The sequence below is a fragment of the Eucyclogobius newberryi genome, unplaced genomic scaffold (assembly GCF_026437365.1).
Source record: "Eucyclogobius newberryi isolate DKJ021-1_F unplaced genomic scaffold, fEucNew1.0.hap1 SCAF_246, whole genome shotgun sequence".
NCBI lineage: Eukaryota > Metazoa > Chordata > Actinopteri > Gobiiformes > Gobiidae > Eucyclogobius > Eucyclogobius newberryi.
In genome coordinates, this window is record NW_027315886.1 from 108954 (window position 1) to 123163 (window position 14210).

Sequence of the window (14210 nt, forward strand, 5' to 3'; positions counted from 1 at the left end):
GAAGCGGAGCTAAGCCCTGAGCACCTGATTCTCCAGCTCGCTCTGCAGAGGGAGAAGTCTGATCCACTTTGGCCAACACACTCAAGGCTTTAGTCCAGCACTTTATCTGAAGCTAGGAACAGGCTGTGTCCTCGAGAAACTCTGCAGCTTTTTGCATGTTTTAAATAACTGACAAACATTATTATAATTGTGCATATTGCAGTCAATTTTAATCATTACTAGGAATGCTTTGATATGGATCTTTCTACTGTGTATACCTTTTTTTTTTAAACGTACAAAACAGAACTAGTTCACTTTAAACCTTTTGCAGTGGTCCAAACTAATTCATCACTTCCCTGAAGCGTTCCTAACATCCTAATTATTCACTGTAATGAGTTTATAAGTGCTTTTCACAACTTTAAGAGCCAGCCAGAGCAGAGCTTACTGTCACGGTAAAGCTAACAACTAGCATGCTAAGCAGAGGCTAAAACTCACGCTAAACAGAGGATAAAACACTCTATAAATAGATGCAGACAGCACATAGTGGTCTCATTTTGACCCCAAGAGCTGTATATCTGCGCTGGGGCAAAACAGATTTCGCTTTGTACATGAAAAAAAAGGGAACGGCCCCTTTCAGTTATAGTAAAGATCCCAAATTAACTTTTCACTTTTGTAAAAATAATTACAAAATGTATTTATCTGGGGTATGACATAATTTATTGCATTTTAGATTGTTGTTTTTTGCCTGATTGCTCTTTTATTTTGCTTTTTACTCAATAGTCTGCTCAAAATGACAAATCTGATGGAACTGAGGACAAACTGGGAATGACTCTTGGCACAAAGAAACTGAGGCAGTGCAGAAAAATATCAACAAAAATGTCTGTATCGGACTAGTATAATATCTGAGGAAACCCAAAGATAACCCATTCCTAGTCATTCCTCAAAAAGTTGATGACTAGAGTATAACTGCCTTGTCCATGTTCATTTGTCCTCTTACTAAATGAATAAGCTGCACTATGTAACGTTTGTAAGTAAATATTGCAATACTGTATGTGTAATAACATTTTCCCCTTTAAATGTTGACCCTGCTCACAGCCCAAAAGCCACTGTATATCAAACACTGGAGAGGCCCACAGATCCTTCCTGTATATTGTTTGTATTGAACAAAGCCGTAGCATGAATGGGAAACCAGGCTTCCTCTGCTCTGATATAGAACCTGGTCTTTTTCACAGGACGGCAGAAGGTCATTGGAGCTGGAATCATTGCAAATCTGTGAGTGACACGGCAGCCCATGCAAAACATCAATCTGGACCTGAACCTCCAGCCGCTCCTGCACCTCCTCCTCTAAAACATAAACAGCGCAAAACAGAGGGGAGTTTGGACATAATAAGCACTAGCACTCTATTATAGTTTCAATATTAGAATTTATCATGATATTTTCTGTAATCTGATCTGCAGCCCTACTTTTAACTCTGTAACTCACTAGTAGAAAAAAGCTTCAGTTGTAGTCATCTGGACTCAGTTTGAAAAAATAGACGTTTCGACTCTCATCCAAGAGTCATTGTCAATAAAAGAATTTAGATCGAGAACTCCGATATTAATACTGTTCTGTGGTAAGACCCACCCATTGGGAGGAGCCTTCCTGAAGTAGAAAGAGTTGTTTGTTTCAACAGAAACTTCCCCCTTGTATCTACCGAGCTAGCCTATTCAGAATCTTAATGGGCTATTAGAATCCTCTTTGTCTTTGTGAGACCCTGGCTCAACCACCCTGAGTACCTGATTAGCATCTAAATGTCCTGGTCCTCTACCTTTCCAGGGGTTCAGTAACCCATTATAAATAACAGGAAGATTAAACCTTAGCCCTCCATTTCTGTTTAAAGAAGGTCTTTCTTTTTTAACAAAAATAGCTTCCTTGACTCCTCTTTCAAACCATCTTTTCTCCCTGCTTAAAACCTTCACCTCACCGTCTTCAAACGAGTGATTAGAGGCTTCAAGATGGAGATGCACGGCACTCTGAGGTCCTGAACTTGTATTTCTTCTGTGCTGATAAAGCCTCTTGTGTAGAGGCTGTTTTGTCTCACCTATGTAACGTTCTGTACAGCTTTCTTCACTGCATTGGATTGAATAAACTACATTGCTCTGTTTTTGAGTCGGCAACTTGTCCTTTGGGTGAACCAGTTTTTGTCTTAAAGTGTTTCCTGGTTTAAAATAAACAGGGACTTCGTGTTGTCTAAAAATTCTCTGCAGTTTTTCCGACAGGATTCTGAATAGGCTAGCTCGGTAGATACAAGGGGGAAGTTTCTGTTGAAACAAACAACTCTTTCTACTTCAGGAAGGCTCCTCCCAATGGGTGGGTCTTACCACAGAACAGTATTAATATCGGAGTTCTCGATCTAAATTCTGTTATTGACAATGACTCTTGGATGAGAGTCGAAACGTCTGTTTTTTCAAACTGAGTCCAGATGACTACAACTGAAGCTTTTTCTACTATGGAACACGCCTGGACGAATGAGGGATTACACCGACATATCTGTAACTCACTGTACGTCCTACCCACTGGCCCCACCCACAGCACACAGCTGTGGGTGGGGACAGTGGGTAGGTAAAACTTGAATTTTTATGATCATTTCCGCCACAGATGCAGGATTACTGGATGAACGTCTCGATCCAAATACTGCTCTGATGTCAAGATAATGTCAACAACGTCAACATAGTTTAAAGCTCAAGTGTGCATGATGAAACTCTATTATTTATTTGTTGTGACAGTTTGTGACCTAAATATGGAAAATCTGGACACTGGGTTGGGGACCATCTTGTCAAACCACTAATGTGAAATGAAAGCACTGAAGCTTTCATTTCACGTTAGAATCTAGTTTAAATCTAATTTAATTTAAAAGGGCCTTTTGGTGGTTTTCAGCACAGGCAGAACCAAATATATTCACGTTTCAAGGACCGAGCTGATCAGTTTTATCTGCACTGCACTGGTCTCGATCCCCTACACGGGTTCAGTTTAGTTCACTCTGTAATGGTTCTTATATGTGGGGCCGAGCTACACAAATAATACTTTTAAATTCTGAGGCCGAGCTCCGCAATTCACAAAAATACATTTAATAATTCCCAGTTTGTGTCACTGTGAGACGTTGCTGAATCTAGAGTAACCTGTGTGAGTTTTAACCTCTCTTTATGTGATGCGTTGGGTTTGGCTAACGTTAGATGCATTATGACCTGGATATATCATATTTTGTCTTGATGCGAGTGCCGTACGTCGACAGGAAACAGCTGATGCTAATGAGTGCTAGCTTTAGTTTTCCAGCTAAAGGAATAAACTCTACATTTATTCCGTTGGGTTAGTTTTTAAATACAACTTGTTTGATGCAATAGTTCATGTTAGTTCACAGTTAGAGTTCCAGTAAAGTTTGATGCTGAGGAGCTTTACAGTTCTGTTGTGAGTCACATGTGTATCACTTGTGAAGTATGAAGAACCTCCCACAAAGGAAAGCCACACCTGCCAAATGTTTCTGGATCACTGACTTCTTTCCACAGAAAATAATACAAAAAAAAACAAAGTCAAATACTGTTCTATTAGAACTATTGTGCGAAGAAACAAAGTCGAGGGTCGTGTTTTTTCACATTGGACAAACGAAAATCCAACTCCAGCTCAGATTTTGCTTCACTATTGTTACCTTTAGAGTGTATTGCATTGAAGTGAAAATTCAAAATAGAAATGCAAGACTGTGCAAATTAATGGTTAATTTTCGCTTTCCTTAAAATTCTTCATTTTTTTATAAATTAATTGAATTAAAATTTTGATTTCTAGGAACTAAACTGGAGCCTAACCCCTCACCCCACATGCAAACTAACCACAATATCTCGAACAAACCTTCTGTTATCATGTTAAGCACCTTCCAAAATGAAATGACCCCTTGATCTTCCCACAAGGGTCTACAGGAGTTGTGGGTGGTCCGGTTGGGAGGAGGCAGGATTTGGAGCCTGCCGTTTGGCTAATCTGCAGACCACAGCGGCCCAGGACTAAACTGTCAGAGAGATACAAGCCAAGTGAAAGGCTTGTTTGATTACAGCCAGTACGGCCTTCAATATCTACACGGAAAAGCAATTATAAAGCTGACAAAGTACAGTCTGAGGAGTAATGGATACACTGGTAAAGAGTTTTGGTCCAAAGTTGTATGTGTTATGCGTTTTTCTGGTGTGTAGTTACTGTATGTGTTAATTATTTCAGTCAATGAACAGAATTCACAAACATTGGAACTTAATTTGATGATTTGGTGATTTTGGTGATACAAGTCAGAAAGAAAAACAATTAAAATCTGCTATAGGATAAAAAATAGGCTATAAGATAAAAAACAAAAATAGGCTCACTGTGTACACAGATTTACAGTTGAATTTACATATGCAGGGCAGAAAGTGAACAGTGCTGAGGGATATTAAATTATGGCTTAAGTGACAGTGTCCAACGGCAAAGGGTAAACTGTTCTTGTGGCGGGAGGTTCTGGTCTGGATGGATCGTAGCCTCCAGCCTGAGGGGAGTGACCTCCTGCCTGAGGGGAGTGGCCTCCTGCCTGAGGGGAGTGGCTCAAATAGTCCATGTCCAGGGTGAGAAGGGTCGGCTGTGATCTGACCTGCTCGTCCCAGAGTCCTGGAGACGTACAGGTCCTGCAGAGATAGAAGTCTGCAGCCGATCATCTTCTCTGTTCACAATTTGCTGTAGTCTCTGTTTGTCCCTGGCTGTGGCTCCAGCGTACCACACAGTGATGGAGGAGGTGAGGATGGACTCAATGATGGCCGTGTAGAACTGCACCATCATCTGCACTGGCAGCTTGGCTTTCCTCAGCTGCTGCAGGAAGTACATCCTCTGCTGGGCCTTCATGATGAGGGAGTTGATGGTGGGGTCCCACTTAGGGTCCCTGGTGATGGTGGTGCTGAGGAAGCAGGGGGAGTCCACAGTGGAGAAGGGGGAGTATGTCAAGGTGAGGGGGGCTGGGGGGCTGTGACTTTCCTGAAGTCTACGATCATCTCCACTGTCTTCTGGGCGTTGAGCTCCAGATTGTTACCACTTCACCAGGACACCAGCCGGTCCACCTCCCTCCTGTAGACAGACTCATCCCCGTCCCAAATGATGTGGTGTCGTCCGCAAACTTGTTCAGTTTTACGGAGTCGTGGCTGGATGTGTAGTAGTTTGTGTACAGGAAGAAGAGCAGAGGAGAAAGTACACAGCCCTGTGGAGCTCCTGTGCTGATAGTCCGAGTGTCTGAGACATTCCTCCCCAGCCGCACGTACTGGAGTCAGGCACGTTGAGCTGAGAGAGCTTGTCCTGGAGCAGGAGGATGGAGTTGAATGCAGAGCTGAAGTCCACAAACAGGATCCTGGCATAATGTTCCCGGGGAGTCCAGATGCTGCAGGGTGAAGTGGAGTGCCAGGTTGATGGCGTCGTCCACAGAGCCTTCTGGCCTAGCAGCTTCTAAAATTGCGTTACAGTTATATTTGCATGTTCACAGTGATTTATTATTGCAACACTCAATCAAACCAAACCTGTCCCCGATCATAATGCTTTCCAATGTTAGCGCCATATGAAACTGCGCTTTAGCCTAATGGGTCTTCCATCAACGGTTGCTAATGTTGCTAACAAGGCTAGTGCTATACACTATGTCTCTATTCACATGTCTTTTTATGTAGCGACTAAAAAGAAAAGTACAGATTGTAAAATAAAACTCAGGGACTGAACTCCACAGGCCGTGAGCTCTGAAATGAGATTGAGTAGGAAATCGTGTTTATGTCTTCTTTTATGGCTGCTTTAGGCTAGTACTATTTTCAGTTTTTTTGCACATCGATCTAATGTAACTGAATAAATCTGTAGGTTCAGAGCTTTAATATCAGGTATGACATGATTATATTCACTAGTTGAAGTTAGTAAAAATGTATTTCTGTCCAAACACATGACTTATTGGGGAATTAGATCAGATTGAGTTTGATATCAGTGCTAAAAGTGTTGGGACGTCTTTGATCACTCTTTGCCACATTTTTCAACTCAGTTCACAGCTCATTACATGATTTAGGATTCCACGATAACAAATAAATGATGACATGTCCTCTACGTGTTCTCATGGTGTAATATTTAGGACGCAGATTTGAGCACCATCTTGAAAAATATTATAATGAGATGAGGAATGGCCCAGCAGAAGGTTTGCTAAGAAGCAGCCTATAGTTTGATATTATTTCAGCTTTGCAGTCGTTCCTTGTCAATACATTTCTAAATATGAAGTGTGCAGCAGAACTATCCACAAATAAGAGTTAGAAACAGGGCATGGGGACAATGTAAATCATGCTAGTGGTTTAGTTTTGATGAAATACTGAGGTTCATTACTATCTATTTAGGTTTAGTCCTGGTTTAGTCTTTGATTAGACCCAAAGTAGACCTAGGGTAAACCTGGTTTAGACCTGGATTGATGCTAGATTAGATCTGGTTTCAGCCCCATTGTGTGATTTAGTGCTGACACGAGTAAATCCAGTTATTCGATTACCAGCAACTAAAGCCCAACAGAGGAGAAAGCAGTTTGTTTTAAACTCGCGCGTGTGTCTATGGAGCAGCGTTTTGTTGTGTGAAAGAGCACAAAAGACCGCGATGATGAAACAGAAGGTCCACGCTGAGGAGCAAAGACGCTGAGGCAACTCGTCTCTTAGCTGAAGTGATGTCATATAAAACACAAATGAATTCCAAGCTACTGTAACTGTTGCTCAGACTTAATCTGGCCAGTTTACAGTCTGGTGACTAGAAGACATCTATATATACAGTATTCTAATACTCCTAGTATTCTAGCTGTTGAGTTTCTCTTTAAGACAATCAGGGATCACTTTCCGTGGCTTCAACATTCCATTCAGAACATCCTTTAACTGAACAGACGCACTCATCATGGACATCTGGACTGGACTGTCTGTACAAGTGAAATAAGGCTGTTTGGGGACAAACTGATTTGAAAAATAAGGAGCGTCTATGAACTATAATTTGGACCTCTGGATGCAGTTACATGTGTATCTCTGTGGACCTCTGGATGCAGTTACATGTGTATCTCTGTGAACCTCTGGACGCAGTAACATGTGTATCTCTGTGAACCTCTGGACGCAGTAACATGTGTATCTCTGTGGACCTCAGGACGCAGTAACATGTGTATCTCTATGGACCTCTGGACGCAGTAACATGTGTATCTCTGTGGACCTCTGGACGCAGTAACATGTGTATCTCTGTGAACCTCTGGACGCAGTAACATGTGTATCTCTGTGAACCTCTGGACGCAGTAACATGTGTATCTCTGTGAACCTCTGGACGCAGTAACATGTGTATCTCTGTGGACCTCGGGACGCAGTAACATGTGTATCTCTGTGGACCTCTGGACGCAGTAACATGTGTATCTCTGTGGACCTCTGGACGCAGTAACATGTGTATCTCTGTGGACCTCAGGACGCAGTAACATGTGTATCTCTATGGACCTCTGGACGCAGTAACATGTGTATCTCTGTGGACCTCTGGACGCAGTAACATGTGTATCTCTATGGACCTCTGGACGCAGTAACATGTGTATCTCTGTGAACCTCTGGACGCAGTAACGTGTATCTCTGTGAACCTCTGGACGCAGTAACATGTGTATCTCTGTGAACCTCTGGACGCAGTAACATGTGTATCTCTGTGGACCTCTGGACGCAGTAACATGTGTATCTCTGTGGACCTCTGGACGCAGTAACATGTGTATCTCTGTGGACCTCTGGACGCAGTAACATGTGTATCTCTGTGAACCTCTGGACGCAGTAACATGTGTATCTCTGTGAACCTCTGGACGCAGTAACATGTGTATCTCTGTGGACCTCGGGACGCAGTAACATGTGTATCTCTGTGGACCTCGGGACGCAGTAACATGTGTATCTCTGTGGACCTCGGGACGCAGTAACATGTGTATCTCTGTGGACCTCGGGACGCAGTAACATGTGTATCTCTGTGAACCTCTGGACGCAGTAACATGTGTATCTCTGTGAACCTCTGGACGCAGTAACATGTGTATCTCTGTGAACCTCTGGACGCAGTAACATGTGTATCTCTGTGAACCTCTGGACGCAGTAACATGTGTATCTCTGTGAACCTCTGGACGCAGTAACATGTGTATCTCTGTGAACCTCTGGACGCAGTAACATGTGTATCTCTGTGGACCTCGGGACGCAGTAACATGTGTATCTCTGTGGACCTCGGGACGCAGTAACATGTGTATCTCTGTGGACCTCGGGACGCAGTAACATGTGTATCTCTGTGGACCTCGGGACGCAGTAACATGTGTATCTCTGTGGACCTCGGGACGCAGTAACATGTGTATCTCTGTGGACCTCGGGACGCAGTAACATGTGTATCTCTGTGGACCTCGGGACGCAGTAACATGTGTATCTCTGTGAATCTCTGGACGCAGTAACGTGTATCTCTGTGAACCTCTGGACACAGTAACATGTGTATCTCTGTGAACCTCTGGACGCAGTAACGTGTATCTCTGTGAACCTCTGGACGCAGTAACATGTGTATCTCTGTGAACCTCTGGACGCAGTAACATGTGTATCTCTGTGAACCTCTGGACGCAGTAACATGTGTATCTCTGTGAACCTCTGGACGCAGTAACATGTGTATCTCTGTGAACCTCTGGACGCAGTAACATGTGTATCTCTGTGGACCTCGGGACGCAGTAACATGTGTATCTCTGTGGACCTCGGGACGCAGTAACATGTGTATCTCTGTGAACCTCTGGACGCAGTAACATGTGTATCTCTGTGAACCTCTGGACGCAGTAACATGTGTATCTCTGTGAACCTCTGGACGCAGTAACATGTGTATCTCTGTGAACCTCTGGACGCAGTAACATGTGTATCTCTGTGAACCTCTGGACGCAATAACATGTGTATCTCTGTGGACCTCGGGACGCAGTAACATGTGTATCTCTGTGGACCTCGGGACGCAGTAACATGTGTATCTCTGTGAACCTCTGGACGCAGTAACATGTGTATCTCTGTGAACCTCTGGACGCAGTAACATGTGTATCTCTGTGAACCTCTGGACGCAATAACATGTGTATCTCTGTGGACCTCGGGACGCAGTAACATGTGTATCTCTGTGGACCTCTGGACGCAGTAACATGTGTATCTCTGTGAACCTCTGGACGCAGTAACATGTGTATCTCTGTGAACCTCTGGACGCAGTAACATGTGCATCTCTGTGAACCTCTGGACGCAGTAACATGTGCATCTCTGTGAACCTCTGGACGCAGTAACATGTGTATCTCTGTGAACCTCTGGACGCAGTAACATGTGTATCTCTGTGGACCTCTGGACGCAGTAACATGTGTATCTCTGTGAACCTCTGGACGCAGTAACATGTGTATCTCTGTGGACCTCGGGACGCAGTAACATGTGTATCTCTGTGGACCTCGGGACGCAGTAACATGTGTATCTCTGTGGACCTCGGGACGCAGTAACATGTGTATCTCTGTGGACCTCGGGACGCAGTAACATGTGTATCTCTGTGAACCTCTGGACGCAGTAACATGTGTATCTCTGTGAACCTCTGGACGCAGTAACATGTGTATCTCTGTGAACCTCTGGACGCAGTAACATGTGTATCTCTGTGAACCTCTGGACGCAGTAACATGTGTATCTCTGTGAACCTCTGGACGCAGTAACATGTGTATCTCTGTGAACCTCTGGACGCAGTAACATGTGTATCTCTGTGAACCTCTGGACGCAGTAACATGTGTATCTCTGTGAACCTCTGGACGCAGTAACATGTGTATCTCTGTGAACCTCTGGACGCAGTAACATGTGTATCTCTGTGAACCTCTGGACGCAGTAACATGTGTATCTCTGTGAACCTCTGGACGCAGTAACATGTGTATCTCTGTGGACCTCGGGACGCAGTAACATGTGTATCTCTGTGGACCTCGGGACGCAGTAACAGGTGTATCTCTGTGGACCTCGGGACGCAGTAACATGTGTATCTCTGTGGACCTCGGGACGCAGTAACATGTGTATCTCTGTGGACCTCGGGACGCAGTAACATGTGTATCTCTGTGGACCTCGGGACGCAGTAACATGTGTATCTCTGTGGACCTCGGGACGCAGTAACATGTGTATCTCTGTGGACCTCGGGACGCAGTAACATGTGTATCTCTGTGGACCTCGGGACGCAGTAACATGTGTATCTCTGTGAATCTCTGGACGCAGTAACGTGTATCTCTGTGAACCTCTGGACGCAGTAACATGTGTATCTCTGTGAACCTCTGGACGCAGTAACGTGTATCTCTGTGAACCTCTGGACGCAGTAACATGTGTATCTCTGTGAACCTCTGGACGCAGTAACATGTGTATCTCTGTGAACCTCTGGACGCAGTAACATGTGTATCTCTGTGAACCTCTGGACGCAGTAACATGTGTATCTCTGTGAACCTCTGGACGCAGTAACATGTGTATCTCTGTGGACCTCGGGACGCAGTAACATGTGTATCTCTGTGGACCTCGGGACGCAGTAACATGTGTATCTCTGTGAACCTCTGGACGCAGTAACATGTGTATCTCTGTGAACCTCTGGACGCAGTAACATGTGTATCTCTGTGAACCTCTGGACGCAGTAACATGTGTATCTCTGTGAACCTCTGGACGCAGTAACATGTGTATCTCTGTGAACCTCTGGACGCAATAACATGTGTATCTCTGTGGACCTCGGGACGCAGTAACATGTGTATCTCTGTGGACCTCGGGACGCAGTAACATGTGTATCTCTGTGGACCTCGGGACGCAGTAACATGTGTATCTCTGTGGACCTCGGGACGCAGTAACATGTGTATCTCTGTGGACCTCGGGACGCAGTAACATGTGTATCTCTGTGGACCTCGGGACGCAGTAACATGTGTATCTCTGTGGACCTCGGGACGCAGTAACATGTGTATCTCTGTGGACCTCGGGACGCAGTAACATGTGTATCTCTGTGAACCTCTGGACGCAGTAACATGTGTATCTCTGTGAACCTCTGGACGCAGTAACATGTGTATCTCTGTGAACCTCTGGACGCAGTAACATGTGTATCTCTGTGAACCTCTGGACGCAGTAACATGTGTATCTCTGTGAACCTCTGGACGCAATAACATGTGTATCTCTGTGGACCTCGGGACGCAGTAACATGTGTATCTCTGTGGACCTCGGGATGCAGTAACATGTGTATCTCTGTGGACCTCTGGACGCAGTAACATGTGTATCTCTGTGAACCTCTGGACGCAGTAACATGTGTATCTCTGTGAACCTCTGGACGCAGTAACATGTGCATCTCTGTGAACCTCTGGACGCAGTAACATGTGTATCTCTGTGAACCTCTGGACGCAGTAACATGTGTATCTCTGTGAACCTCTGGACGCAATAACATGTGTATCTCTGTTGACCTCGGGACGCAGTAACATGTGTATCTCTGTGGACCTCGGGACGCAGTAACATGTGTATCTCTGTGGACCTCGGGACGCAGTAACATGTGTATCTCTGTGGACCTCGGGACGCAGTAACATGTGTATCTCTGTGGACCTCGGGACGCAGTAACATGTGTATCTCTGTGGACCTCGGGACGCAGTAACATGTGTATCTCTGTGGACCTCGGGACGCAGTAACATGTGTATCTCTGTGGACCTCAGGACGCAGTAACATGTCCCTCCTCTTCCTCCTCCTACCTTTCTTTCTTTCTCCACTCTTTCTCCTCTTTCTTTCATCCTTTTCGCTCTCTTTTCCTCCCTCTCTTTCTCTCTTACTTTCTAGCTCCCTCTCTTTCTCTCTTACTTTCTAGCTCCCTCTCTGCCTCCTTCTTTAACCCCCTCTCTCCCTCTCTTCGTCTCTTTTCTTCCCTATTCCCTTTTCTTCCTCTTTCTCACTCCTTCACCTGCCTTTCTCACTCTATCCTTCCCTCTTTCCTTCTCTCTCTTCCTTCTCTTCATCTCCTCTCTGGCCCTGTCCTTCTTTCTGCATCCTTCCTTTACCTCCCTCTTCCTCCACTCTCCCTCCCTCTCTCCCTCTCTGAGCAGCAGTAAGTACAGTACATAGTCATACCACACATATTTGGAGTTTAGCCTGTTCAAAGCCTTCTGCGCTGCCCCCGGGCTCCATTAAACGCCTCCCACATTCACCATACATGACTTTTATTCTCTGACTTTTATTGTCTGTGTCCAACTCTCTGGGGGTGTGTCCGTTTACGGCCGCGGCCCGCGGGGGGAGCAGACTTTCCAGCGCGGTTTGTTTTGGAGACGGACAACTTCTTCCAGCTACGACGTGGAAACAAAACCACCTGCCAGACGCTTCCAAGACACGAACGCAGAGAACGAGGGAAAGGGTTTGTCAGAGAAGTGTATCGAAGGGGGAAAAAGAAGTGTCGAATAAGAACTGTAAAATGAATGTCTTGTCATTCAGAAAGTTTGATTTTGTAGAGCTGCTCACAGACTAGAAGGAAGGAGAATGCAGGATTTCACTGCTAATAATCATGTATCACTTTAGTAACTACAGCTCTGCTCGGCTCAGGAAGCATATATTATTATTACATAAGACACTTGTAATCCAAATATAATGAATTAACTCGCTGCACATGACACAGACTTTTCAAACCAAGGAAACAGAAGTAGGGACCGAACAAACAACTTTTTTCCCCGTACATTTAGCAAAAACATGTTTGTTTGTTTTTCTTTCTTTCTTTTTGTTTGTTATAGTCCAGTTGGTCACCTATAATAAAATGTTATAACCCATTATAAACTTATATCCAAAACTTATCTCCATATGGTTTTAATCTAGATCAATATTAAATCTATAACCCATATAATACATAATATATAATATAATACAATATCATGCAGCAGTTCAGTTCCTTCATCTATGCGTTTTAACTTTTAACGTTTTGTTTTTGTTTATTAATATTAATGTATTTATTCCTTGTTGATGTTTTTATTCCTTACCTTTTTTTTTTTTTTAAATAAAGTTCGTTGGGTATTTTATGTTGTTGCTGGACGTAGATTTAAACACCATAACAACACCACTAGGTTGAAACAGATTAAACATAAAGTGTAGTAGTAAATGAGTGACTGACCAAAGAGAAAGAGAAAGTGCGAGCCAAGGACTATTCTCTCACCCAGGTACAACATGTCAGTGCAATGTCACCAGAACATGGGAACTGGAGCTGTTTAAGCTAATGGGTTTGAACTGACAAACATGTAAACTATTCATTATTATCACTAAATCAGGACTACACCAGGTTTCATTACTGTTGTTTAATACTAATATAAGAATCCAATTTGATCAAAAGTAAGACTGAAATGACCTATTTGTTATTTTTTATGCTCTAATGTTTATATTGGGAGTTGAATATTCACTAGGAGAGTATAAAATCAGGTCTATACAAGGAGTAAACCAAGTCTAAACTGTGACTAAACCAGTACCAAATCAGATATAAACCAGGAATAAACCAGGAATAAATTAGGAATAAACCAGGAATAAACCAGGTACAACCCAAGGCTAAACCAAGCCTAAACTTCCACAAAACCGGGTCCAAACCAGATCTAAACAGGACTAAATCAGGTCTAAACTACAAGACTACATGCGCAAGGCAAATCATGATCTATTTAAAAGCTGCACCAATTCACACAACAAAAACGCAGAGAATACTTACTCTTGCCTACACTTGTTCCTAAATTCCAGCAAAGACAGTTGTTTTTTTTCCTGGTGCCAAATGACTCACTCAAACTTTCCCAAACTAAACCAAAATGACTGACACGTCCTTGCGCCAAAGCCGTGCACAAAAATCCACTTACCGATGTTGTGGTTCCCGCGTTTCCACTTCTCCTTCTTCTACTTCTTCTTCTACTTCTTCTTCTTTTTCTTCTTCTTCTTCACGTGTTCTTGTTCCTTTCTTTCCTACAAACGCATAGATCTCCGCGCTGTCAGCCGCGTCGTCTCCCCTCTGCGGACGGTGCGGACGCTCTTGGTGACAGACGCGCGCTGGACGGGAGCATTTTGTTCACGTAGACATGACTTTTCCAGAGCAGTAACGGATGGATCAGGGGCTTTGGTGCTGCAAGTGCGGCGTGCTTCTTGTTGCAAGAGGAAGAGTGAATGAAAGGCAGTGCGTCCCGTGCGTCCCGTGCGTCCCGTGCGGCACTGACAGAAGGGGCGTCGTA

General features: G+C 44.1%; 1 protein-coding gene across 1 annotated transcript in view; it reads right to left on the reverse strand.

Moving 5' to 3' along the window:
• The window catches only part of LOC140372537 (syntaxin-binding protein 6-like), a gene marked incomplete at its 3' end in the record, with an annotated part of 120112 nt that extends 106034 nt beyond the window's left edge, over window positions 1–14078 (reverse strand). Inside the window, exon 1 of the mRNA XM_072459668.1 lies at window positions 13845–14078. The remainder of the gene's footprint in view (window positions 1–13844) is intronic.
• Window positions 14079–14210: the final 132 nt, after the last annotated feature.